At 39.9% G+C, this 12,066-nt stretch overlaps 1 protein-coding gene across 2 annotated transcripts in view; it reads left to right on the top strand.

Moving 5' to 3' along the window:
• kcnq1.2 (potassium voltage-gated channel, KQT-like subfamily, member 1.2) overlaps nucleotides 1–12,066 on the top strand; it is a 206,465-nt gene that overhangs the window by 98,816 nt on the left and 95,583 nt on the right. The gene's annotated exons all lie outside the window — the stretch shown is intronic.

Genomic DNA, 12,066 nt, shown 5'->3' with positions numbered 1-12,066 from the left:
TCCTCTGTTATTCTAAAATTACCCCGAAAATCAACTTCACTTGTTTGCTGATTGGCCCGGTTGAAATTCTACAGAGAAATCCACTTCAATGGGAGAAAGCCCATATGAACCAGTGAAGGGAGATGAGAATCAAGTGGAATAGCGTCTGAAAGTGGTGAAGCTACATGCTAGATACCGTTACACAACAGACTGACCCTATGCATTGTTGCAAAATGTTGTGATCACATATCTCTTTACAAAAGCATCTTCTGATAAAATTTGTTGTTTTTAATGAAGCAACATGTCATTCTGTGTAAAAAATAGTTTGAATTTGCTGCACTCGTTGAGAGAACAGAAACTAATCAAGAGTTAGAGTTCAAGTTGCATTCTCAGATCAAAACATCTTGTTTCCTTTTCTATTCAGACACAGTAGGCGAGTGTTATTGTGTGCGTGCGTGTGTGTGTGTTTAGCAAGTTGGAAGCCGTCCATCCGTTGCTATCCTGAGAGCCTGTTGGGTGATGAATGACCCTCGGCCCCACCGGTGACAACTCTGCTCCTAATAACTGGCTGGCTGGTCCAAACGCAGGAACTGCAGAGCTGTGAGAGGGGAGAACACACTCACTCAGGAGAGGCTCTGAGTTGGGCTCATTTGGACATGTATCCTTGAATTAAACACCAGACACACACACACACACACACTCAAAAACACAGATGATTAAGTATTACTCATATAGTAAGGGTGGTAATATGTTTTTCTTTTCTTGCTGAAAGGAATACATGACAGAAGTTGTTCCTTATATATATTTTTGTAATCTCTAAAGATCTGAGAGGGTAGTATTACTTTGGCCAAGGCTCTGATGTTTAGGAGGCTATAAATTTGATCCAAGATCAGATCAGCAGAAGTTTCTTTTTCTCTTTCTCTCTAGGCCGTTGTTTCATTTCCATGTTTGAGTCCCTTTAAGCTCGTCCAAAGAAGTTGAAACAGGGAGCTAGGATAGAGAGACGTGGGAGAGGTGGATAAGAGAGGGAGTGGGAGCGGCGCGGAGGAGAGGAAGCACAATAGGAAGACAGAAAATGAAGAGAGACAGTGAGAAATAACCTGAGTGTGAGAGAAGAGTCTGGTTTCTGCCTTGAGGAGGCCAGCTGGGCTCGGTCCAGTTGCTAGGGGTTCTGGAAAAAGTAACCCCTCATCTGCAAAGCATCATCCAGCGTCCGCACTTGGACCGACTCTCGGCACCTGTCACCCGCCCAGCCGGTGTGACAATCTCAAATAAACATCCAAAATTAATCACACCATTTCCAGCGACCCCAGCAGCTATCATTCCTCGGCTTTTCTCACAGTGACAGCTCTCACTGTGAAAAAGAAGCAAAACATCACCAACTGTGCAGCTGTGGGATTTCTTTCCTTCGCATTACAGGATTTTTTTTTCCATTCCTTAAGCTGTGCACGTGTTCTCATGTGCTAAGCTGTCAAAGATCTGGGTGTGGCTTGCAAGCTGGAGCGTAAAAGTCCAGTGCCGTGCGTCCCTGTCGTTTAAGATCCTGCTTTAGGCATTTACATTGTTGCTCATTCAGTGGTTTGTGAATCCAAACCACTGCTGGGTTTGGATTCACATACGTGGAAAATATCCTGCAGTTATTATAATTGCACACATGCGTGTTTATTTTGCGGATTGTTGTAAACTGCGACACGTATTGCATTAAAATTAAAAAAAATTAGCAAACACAAGTTTGTGCTATGAGCGTTCATTGAAATTTATTTTAATGGGATTTTATGTGACGGACCAACACAAAGTACTGTCTAGTTGTGACGTGTTTTTCAGATTTATATAATTTGGAAAGTGCGGCATGCATTTGTATTTTTCTTCCTTTGTTGCTCTGTGCAACCAGCTTTCTTCAGGTCTTTTGCTTATATCCAGTTTTTTTTTTTGCATAGTTGTTTATGCTGTTAATTAAACTCGACTGCAGTGAGACTTCTGTGTGAATAGTTCAAAACGACTCGCATGCGCAGAAGAAGAACATCAACGTCACACAGCAGCATACTGTTTACGGAAGCGATTTATGGAGCCATTTATGAATCGACTTTACAGTTTGTTCAGCAATGAGTCGGCAGTATCGTCACAAGATCATAAGAACACAAAGGAAGCTACTGAAAAGAAAGCAAGCTGGGAGCAATAACTTTCTACACTATTAACTGTGATTTCGTCTTAGTTATGCAGTCAGAGGGGGGTGGGATTGTGATGTTTTGCGCTTCAGTGACAGACTTTTTTTTGTCTGTTCATTATCATAATTTTTTGTCATCATTTATGCCCTGGTTTAGCCCATCTGGCTTCTCCTGGTGCAGAACTATGATTCATGTCTCACATCAACTATGTAAAAGTTGGATGAATTTCGACATGACCGCTCAGACTGAAGACGCTTTGAAAACAATCGTATAAGAATCCGAATTAGCACGTGAAAATGGCACGGATCGGATTCTTTTGGGGGTGAAAAGATCGGAATTGGGCCGTTTAAAAAGTTGAATACGGGTTGTATTTGGGCAAAAACGTCGCAAATTAGGGTCAAGTTCGCCTGCTGTGTGAATGTGGTTTTAGTAAGCAGAGTCTATGTTTTAGTAATTAAGAGATCCGGTGAACATTATATGTTTGTTAGAGAATATAGCAAACAATTAGCATCATGAAGACCAAGGAACATGGGAGATGGGTCGCATGTCTGACCCTCATTGAAGTTTCAATGAGTAATGGTTGATAAAAAATATATCCATCGCAAGCTTTGAGCATGGCATGGAAATATATCCATCATCCAAAATTAGAAAAATGTACTAAACCTTCCCGGACATGGCTGTCTACCTAAACCGACATCTTGACAATTGTTACGTGTGCTCTCCCTTCATGCAAGAATTGCAGGAAGTCATTGTTGAAAGAAAACTCTAAGAAGTCCCCACACATTTTCCCCAATCCATGATGGAGACATGGCAAACATGCGAAAGAAGGAGCTCTGATCTGACGAGAACAAAGTGTTTTTTTTTTGTTTTTTTTTTTCTTTTGTTGCCTCGAAGGGAAACGCTATGTGTGGTGGAAAATTAACCCCACACTTCACCCTAAACAGCAGGACGTTGTCCTAAACATATACAGCCAGAGCTAAGTCAGGATCGTTCAGATCAAAGCATGTTTATGTGTGCAAGAGTGACCCAACAAAATTACAGGCCCAAAGAATTTTGGGGAAAAGACGTGAAAATCGAACAAGTTTACAGATGTTCTCCATCCAATCTGACTCCACATGAAAATTACCCATTTGGTTCTGGTGCGAAAAATTCCCTCTATGGTTTTATTGCAGGTGTACCTGCGGTGCAGCAGGTGTTGCTTGGCAGCACAGACTTTTTCTGAGGGACGGTGGGGGTTGTTATGATCGGTATACAAAGGAAAAAACTCCTCACACATGGCTATGAAATCTGAGGAGGGTGGTGGAGAGAGAAGACTATGGAAAATCCATCCAAACATTCACTCACGCACTCCGACTTGACACACATGCTGACTCCAAACACCAAGACGTTCAGATAAACACACAAACGTTCAGAGGAGAAGGGAGCACATGTGGACGCACACATGTGGATGCAGGGTGACTTGCACTTCTCTAATAGTCACACAACGGCTGAACGGGTTGGAAGAGCAAGTATTTTCTCTGAATTCATGTGAAATGTATTTGCTCTTTGTGCTTCCTCTGATTTAAGTTAACTTTTGACACACCTAATATCTCTCTAGTAACTGCAAAATCAGAGCTGAAAGATGTAATGCACCAGCTTACATAACTCTTGGTATAGCAACGCCAGTCTGTCATTGAGAACAGATGCTTGTCCGAGCCAAAGCAGTTTATCGTGTTTGACCTGTAGAGGGCATTGTTTTATCTCTCCTTCCCATTTTCTTTTCATGTCTTACAATTCTTTCTATTTGACTTGCCTTTGTTCCTTTGCCTTTATTTTTCGGTCACTTAGACTTTAACACTCTCATTTGGTTCTTTGTTTTTTTCAGTCACACCTTTGTTTTTTCAGTCACACCATCAGAGTGATGGTGTACACATCACTCTGATGGTGATGTGTACATCACTCTGATGGTGATGTGTACACCATCAGAGTGGTGTACACATCAGAGTGATATGTACACCACTCTGATGTGTGGTGTACACATCAGAGTGATGTGTACACCACTCTGATGTGTGGTGTACACATCAGAGTGGTGTACACATCAGAGTGATATGTACACCACTCTGATGTGTGGTGTACACATCAGAGTGGTGTACACATCAGAGTGATATGTACACCACTCTGATGTGTGGTGTACACATCAGAGTGATGTGTACACCACTCTGATGTGTGGTGTACACATCAGAGTGATGTGTACACCACTCTGATGTGTGGTGTACACATCAGAGTGATGTGTACACCACTCTGATGTGTGGTGTACACATCAGAGTTGGTGTACACCAACTCTGATGTGAGTTGGTGTAAATTCGGCATAGTAACAGTGTATCAGCAAATACGTGCAAGTTTAAAAAAATTAAAAATAAAACACAAGGGGTTGCTCTGTTTATGTAAATATGACAACATTTAGCCCTTTCCATCAATTTAATCCCCCCAAAAATAAACCTGACACTTGAACTGAGATTGATTTCTGATCCCCGGTTTTTGCTTTTACTTTCTCAAGTTTGAACTACAGAGTAAGAACATATAATTATGCTAAGGAGAAAAAAGATTAATCTAGCCTCACCACTTTGGTCAGGAGCAGAAGTGACAGCGCACTTTGTGTGAAAGAGGAGATGCTGTAAAAACAGACCTAACAGAAGATGTATTTTTCAACTCTCCCGTTAATTATTAGCATTGCTAGCATTAATAAATCAGTAGTCTCATATTTTGGGGGAATGTAGACCATTACCTGGACCTTGAGAATCCGAGTGTGCCGAACTGTCCAAATCGAGCTTTTTCAAAAAGTCAAAATGTCAGCAGCCTTTCTGTTATCTGCTGAAATGGTTGTTCTCTCTCACAGCCCAACTAAACCACAGATGTGTTCCTACCTTCAGTAACATGATCCAGACCAAGAGACTAATCTGTTTGCTCCTATTAATGGTGTGTTCACCAGTCAGAAAATATTGTATTTTTTTTATTGCTGAATGGTGGTAAGACTGGTGATTCTTATTTACTCAGTAACACCTTTCACTCTGAAGGGTGTTGTTATTAGTCTGACCTGGTAGTGCTTGGCAACCAATAGTAAGACTCAATTCTCTGGCTCTCCTTCTGTGTGTTTCCACTTTTACTGGTCAGAAAAGGACCAGATTTAGAGTTTCTGACTGGACTGCTACAACTCAGTAGCCTGGTAAAAACCAGCACCTCGTTCTGCGTTTCGCTTCGTACAAAGGGTCTGGACGCACAGCAATTGAGAAACGATTGCTTCCTGAGGCGTGGGCTCTGTTGAGGTTTCAAATTTTACCCAATGTTTGCCTGTGACATGGGTAACGCTATGAAGCTTACCAGAAATTGCCTGTGCTGTAAACAACCACCCCCCACTGCAAAAAGAGAAGTGCCGAGCCAAACAAGATGGCTGCCAATGTTAATTCAACATTTGGAAGCGTGGCCAACATGGACTGAACAGCTTGGTTCACTTCCCCCATTTCTTCCGCTAAAACTACAGGCAGACTACGATTCTAAAACAGCGCAGAAAATCGGCGTCATTGTTCACATCGTCTTCTGTTGGCCCGGTAGAAATTCTAGCGGCGGAATTCAGCTCAATGGGAGAAATCCCAGATGGAGCAGGGAAGAGAGATGAGAATTGAGTGGAAATGCGCGTAAGGCAATGGGCGACCTAACCACTCAGGGATTAAACCAAATATCATCGGATTTTGATAATTGGCCTATTTTTGGTGCATCTCTTTCCTACTTCTGTCCTATTGGCTGATGTGTCTCCCTCTCAAACGAATCTCCTTCTCTGTATCACAGAGCAACATTATTCCCCTCTGGTCCTGCCAAGTCGGTACTTCACATTTTGTCAGGAGTCATTGTCCGGTAACGACCAATAAGCTTCCTTTAGTGGCTCGCCTTTGTGTCCATGAAACCGGCAGGTAATTACTATATTTACATCTTACTGGATGGAGCCAGGCTGGCGGTCACCTGGGTAGCAACACAGGTATTCCTTTTGTACTGTGTAATTTTCACTTAATACTAGGCAAGCTAAATATTTGCATTCCTACACAGGACAAAAAAAAACAAAAAACGCCCTCTTGAACACCCAAACTCTCCTGTCGCATGAAACGGTGCTTTGAGAAACCTCTAGGTGTCCCTTGACTTGTCATCACTCTGCAGGGTGATGTCGTAGGGTGTAAATGAAAACTGGGGAAAAAAAACAAAACACACGCAGCCTGGCAGTGGGGTTTTACATGTACGTGTGAGTGCTCCCACCGAGTGGCAGGTGCAGTGGACAGCTCCACAGAACGGACGGGAAGAGAGTCACTTCCTTCTCAGACTTTGATGTCGAGACTCATTTCCTGTCGTCATTGTACTAGAAAGACCAAGGCAGGGGGAGAGAAAAACATGTTCTTTTGAATCGGCTGCCTTTGTTTTGGCTAGAGGCCTCTCTCGTTTCATGCAGAATAGAAACTGTGCCAGTTGGGATTGTGTTTGAAAACCGAACACATCAAAGATATGGAGAGGTACACATTTCAGTAATGTTTTTTTTTTTTTCTTTTCTTTCTTGCAGATTTTATGGGTGACTTCTTTGACATGGGAAAATATTACATCTCTATTTGCGGTGTCATTTATCACAAAACACGTCTTCGGAAGACTGGAGAGATTTGTAACCGCTCTGTAACGAATATTGAGACTGAGGGTGGTTAACAGGGCCCCAGAGGACAAAACTAGAACATTCTGTTATTGTTCCCATAGAGGAAATAATCCGTTAACTGTAGGATGTGCTCTGCTGGTCACCGTATTTATTTCTTTTCAGAAGCAATTAGGGTCTGTTAATTAAGCCCATAAAAACGCAAGAAAGGAACTGGGCTTTGGGCATCGCCACTGCACTTTCCCTGGCAAGTCTCTAGGAAATGAAATGGTGAGGTTTCATCAGTCTTGTGGAAATGGAAAAAGAGAGTCAGGAAGGGAAGCCTGGTTTTAATCTGTAGGGGAAGGTATGTTTAAGTTCTCCTTTGCCATGAAGGAAGGGGAGCCTTGGTAACATAATTCAAGCAGCAGATTATTCCAAATTGAAATGTTAAGTGAAGGAGTCAGCTGTAAAGGGCAGATGTGGTTACCGTTTCCTGTGAGCCCTCAACAAGTGAAACATATGCAGTCAGCGGTACAGGAAGTTGTTCGCTAATGTGGGAAAAGCACGTTTTATTTGGCTGAAGAATGTCGCACAGGTTCTTGGGATATTCTGGGCCGGGCTGGGACGTATTCATGCCAGATCCTTGTTCAATAAGGAGAGAAGACCAACTTATAGTTGGTGAGTTTACAGTTCATTGGGAAAATCGTTTTTTATGTATTTGAATCTGACGGAGATTTTACTTGATAGACCTACACAGAGTAGAGCATATTTATGAAGTTGAAGGGGTGAAACAATGGTTTTCACCATTTTTTTAATACTCTTAATACACTCAAATAAAATCCAGTGCAATCTTAAGAATTAAGTCCACTTTATGTAGGAGAACCAGTGTAAATACAGCTGTTCTGGGAAGGTTTGTTGGACGACATTAGAGAACCATTAGCGTTTATGAAGAACACGTGGAAGTAGGCGCTCTCGTCAGATGAAACTGGCTATCGATCCAGTCCAATTCAGCTTTTATTTATGAAGCACTTTAAATTACCAAAGGGACCAAAGTGCTGTACAGAATACATAAAAACATTTAAAACATTACAAATGCCATTATGAAGACACAAAAACATAAAATACAGACAGAAAATGGTTTCTGAATACATTACCAGCCATAAAATACTAATAAAATAAGCAGAACTTGAAGCTTGTGCAAAAAAGTAATTATTGCCGGAAAAGTAACAGTGCCCATCATCATGTTTCACCACGGGGGACGTAAAACAATCGAGTTGGTGAAGATGAGTGCATCTAAATGTAGGGCAAGCATTAAAGAAAATCTGTCAAGACACTGACCCCAAACACACAGTCTGCAATACAGAATGCACACCATACTGAATGTTTTTATTTGAAAAGTCTCGATAAAATAAGACACTTATGGTTGCATCGTAACAACATGCGGAAAAGTTACACTTTGAATGGCTCTGCATGTCTGTTTTCACTGTAACTGTGTTTCTATTACGCATTAAATTTCACAAATTGAAATTACAAAAATAAATTCTCTTAATGGAAACACAGCAATTTCTAAAAAAAAATCAATAAAAAGCTTTTGTGCTGGGATGAGGTGGTTTTTCGGCCATGTCGAAATAGAGGCACGCCACAAAACTGCAACGGGAACACTTTCTTCACATCGCACAAGTCACACGATCGACAAAAGGATGTTACTGCTGGCGAAAAAAAACCAAAGAAGATGTTTTTCTTCTTTGAAAAACATCATTCAGAATGATGTTTTCTGAATGATGGTTTGAGAATGATGGTTTGTTTTTGCTTGTAAAAAGTTACGAGTCATTCTAACGTGTTGAATCCGTAGCTCTTCTGTAAAATAGCCGACTACAATTTCCCCAAAACGTCACAAATACAAGAGGCTTGTTGTTCCAACGCCTGAATAGCGCCATGACTGAACTACAAATATCTCATGTAACTGTTCACATCCATCTCTGCCATGATTTTTAATGACTTTTTGTGATTTTAATTCCATTTGTTATTTAATGGAAATACTATAATTGCGATTGTTTTTTCAACATTGGCAGAATATCGACAAAGATTTGCGCACGTTTGTAATGGAGAGGCAGCTGGCGTCTGCTTCTCCTCACAGCTGAATTATGAGTGGTGCAGCCAGTTTTGTGTGTGTATGCGTGTGTGTGCGTTTTCATGTGTAGCGTGTGTGTGTGTGTGTGTGTGTGTGTGTGTGTGTGTGTGTGTGTGTGTGTGTGTGTGTGTGTTTGTCTTTGCTACATAGAGGGGACCAAAGCAAGACAGCACACTCACGGTGTGGGTACCAAATTTTTTGTGGGGACCAAAAACCTAGTCCCCACACCGTTTGCATTGAATTCAATGAAAAGAAGGTCAGGAGGATGCTCTGTCAAATTTTCAGACTAGTCCTCATAATTCACAAAAACCAACAGTTTGTGTATAAGTGTGTATAAGGTAGTCACTCAGTATCGGCCTCTATTGGTGGGTTGTGGTACTGCAGGAACACACACACACACACACAATACACACTAATCTTACTTTAGTGACATTGAAGGGACTCATAAAAATCTACTTCAGCGGATTATTTTAAATGACTTGAAATAATTTTATTTACTATTTGTTGATTTATAACCTTCACATTTGGAATCATTAGCGTGATTGCAGATTGGTTGTTAACTTCTTTAGTACTACATTGACATTTATGTAATTAATGTAGTAAATATTCTTAAAAATCTGTAAAAAAAAAAAAAAAAGTATTTTATGACATGGTAGCTTATTACTGGAACCGCCATAATCTTCATATACCAGCATAATTTTGTTTATAGGTTTATACATGCAGAACCTGTAGGATAAAAGTCTTGTCAAAAAAACATTGTCTCTTCAGACCATCATTAATTATTGATACAAAAAAACTTTGTCTTAAATTATATTAAATTATTCTTTAAATGATTGCTTCTGAGTTGTAGTAACATCAGGAACTCATTCAGTTCTAAGGGAATGGAAAATGTACAGCTCTCCCATTTTTTCATTCATGTCGTCATTAAAATGTTTTGTTTTATTTGTAATTTTGTGTAATTTTAGTTGAATATTTCTGCCCATGTTGTTTAAATGAAGTCAGTATTTTATTGCCACAACACTTTCCTTTGTAGTAGTGTCTAAAAACCAAGTCAAAGGAAATAAAACTTGAATAACTATACAAATGTACATTTTCAAGCAAACTATGCACTTATTGTTTTTGCCTGACTACAAATACATTGGGCTAATTTTAGATATTATTCAGAAAAATCACTAAGAGCAACTATCAACAGTATAATGGCAGATGACTTTAAAATAATAAATTTGTTATGGACCATCGATATGGAAAATTAAATAAAACAACTTCTTCCAGAGCTCAGAGGAAACTGAGGATTTTCATAAGATTTCTTTTAATATGCTTAACACTAAAATGTGTTTTATTCATATTGAAAGTGTTTTCCACTGTTCTATTTAAATTGCTACTTTGTATTTATAATGGTTGCAATTAACAGATGCTATTAACATTGGTTTATCAGGGTTGGAGAATTTTTGGAGTTGGGCGGGTTTTCCATTTCAGATCTGACAAGACTGCAGAATGGCAGCATGTTTATTTGTGAGAGTAAGGCTCATTCAGGGTAGAGAAGGAAATGGAGCTATGACCTCATCATTTAAAAGAAAACCCAGCTATAGTGACCAAAAATCAGACAGAAATACCAGGCATCATTGTCTCAATGGATGCTGAAAAGGCCTTTGACTGTGTTGAACTGGAGTACATGTTTGAAGTGCTCAGAAGATTTGGACTTGGAGAAAATTTTATAAACTTGATAAAACTTAATTATAAAAAGCCCACAGTACCATCTTGACAAATAGCCTCTTGTCAACACCCTGTGGGCTAGGAATGGCGCAGGAAGCTGTCTTTCTCTGCTACTTTTCTCTTTGGCTGTAGTGCCACTTGCAATTGCAATTAGACAAAGCAATGATATTAAAGGTATATTAATAGGAACAAAATTGTATAAAATATTATTATACGCTGATGATATACTTTAAACTTTGACAGACCCTGTGAAATCTACCTCAGCTCTAATTGATTGCGTCAACAAAATTTGGTAAAATATATGGGTATAAGGTAAATTATAGTAATCAGAAAATAATGCCTTTAAATGCCTGTGACCAGGGAGAATCAGTATTCATCAAGCCATTTTGATGGCTTCTACAAGATTAAAGTATCTAGGAAAACACATTGCATCTAGAATTAGTCAGCTGTACTCTGAAAACATCAATCCTACGATTATTCATATTAAGGATAAATTGGTGAGATGGAAGAAGCTCCCCTTATCCTTTCTGGGGAGAGTTAGCCTTATTAAGATGATAATTCCCCTAAGTTAATTTATCCAGTGTCTATGTTGTTTTTGTTTATTGACTCTAAAGATTTAGGTGGAATCAATAAAGCAATTGAAAACCTCAAATTAAAACTAAAGTCTTACAACTTCCCTGAACCTTGAGTGGATAGGGCCTGCCCAGGGTTGAAAACTATGTACCGTCTTTACGTGTAAGAATTATTTCAGTGTGGGCTACCCAAAAACACTGTAATCCATGGCTTGAGATCGAGGAAAGTGTTTGTAAACCCTGTCACCCCATAAATATGTTAAAACAAAACCAATAATTCCCACTCATTGTCAAAGATAACTTTCACTTTTGTTCTGTGGAACATGTTTGGTCAGAATAAAAATTTTTCATCTCAGACAACATTGGTGGATCTGACAGTAGAAGGTGGGTGTCCTGATCTTAGATCTTGGCAAGATGCTGGCATTACTAGGATGGATACACTAAACTACAAAAGTTTAGAAGAGATTATAAACCTACGCCAGATGATAGACAGCTCTACATTACAATGTCATTAGGTGACGTAAAACCCATCCAAGCACTGAAAAGATGCTTAGAAAAAATGACTGGATATGTCAAAACTTTATCCAGCTGAACAGAAACAAACTGAAGTTATCCTTGGACCTCAAGAGGAAGGATCTAGAGCAGGGGTGTCAAACTCCAGTCCTGAAGGGCCACTGTCCTGCAGTTTTTAGATGTGCCACAGGTGCAAAACACCTGAATCAAATGGCTTAATTACCTCCTCAGTTCTCCAGAACCTTGCTAATGACCTAATTATTCTATTCAGGTGTGGTGCAGCAGAGGCACTTCTAAAAGTTGCAGGACACCGGCCCTCGAGGACTGGAGTTTGACACCCCTGACTTAGAG

The sequence above is a fragment of the Poecilia reticulata genome, chromosome 6 (genome assembly GCF_904066995.2).
Source record: "Poecilia reticulata chromosome 6, P_reticulata-male-v2, whole genome shotgun sequence".
NCBI lineage: Eukaryota > Metazoa > Chordata > Actinopteri > Cyprinodontiformes > Poeciliidae > Poecilia > Poecilia reticulata.
Note: the sequence above shows the minus strand (reverse complement) of the source record. Positions and strands in the feature narration are given on the sequence as shown.